Source organism: Gavialis gangeticus, unplaced genomic scaffold (genome assembly GCF_001723915.1).
Source record: "Gavialis gangeticus isolate Ggan-Ray unplaced genomic scaffold, GavGan_comp1, whole genome shotgun sequence".
Taxonomy (NCBI): domain Eukaryota; kingdom Metazoa; phylum Chordata; order Crocodylia; family Gavialidae; genus Gavialis; species Gavialis gangeticus.
Genome location: NW_017729024.1, coordinates 97,065,058 through 97,065,265, shown reverse-complemented (window position 1 = coordinate 97,065,265; position 208 = coordinate 97,065,058). Strand labels below are relative to the sequence as shown.

General features: G+C 76.4%; 1 protein-coding gene across 1 annotated transcript in view; it reads right to left on the bottom strand.

Moving 5' to 3' along the window:
- The window catches only part of LOC109298093 (guanine nucleotide-binding protein subunit alpha-14), a 206,065-nt gene that overhangs the window by 187,112 nt on the left and 18,745 nt on the right, over positions 1–208 (bottom strand). The gene's annotated exons all lie outside the window — the stretch shown is intronic.

The following is a 208-nucleotide window of genomic DNA, read 5'->3' as shown; positions in this document are numbered from 1 at the left end:
CTCGAGGGTCCGCCCCGCTCCTGGGCCGGCGCCCCGGGGTGCCGCCGGCATCGTGGCGGGGCGAGGAGTGTAGCCAGGCAGCTTGGACGGGCCGCCCCCTGTGCCCGCTCGCACACGCTGCCCGGCACCGTGCGGGGAAGCGAGTGCGGCTGGGGCCGGTCAGCTTGGGGAAGGGGCTCGCGCAGGGTCCAGGGAGGCGTTCATTAGG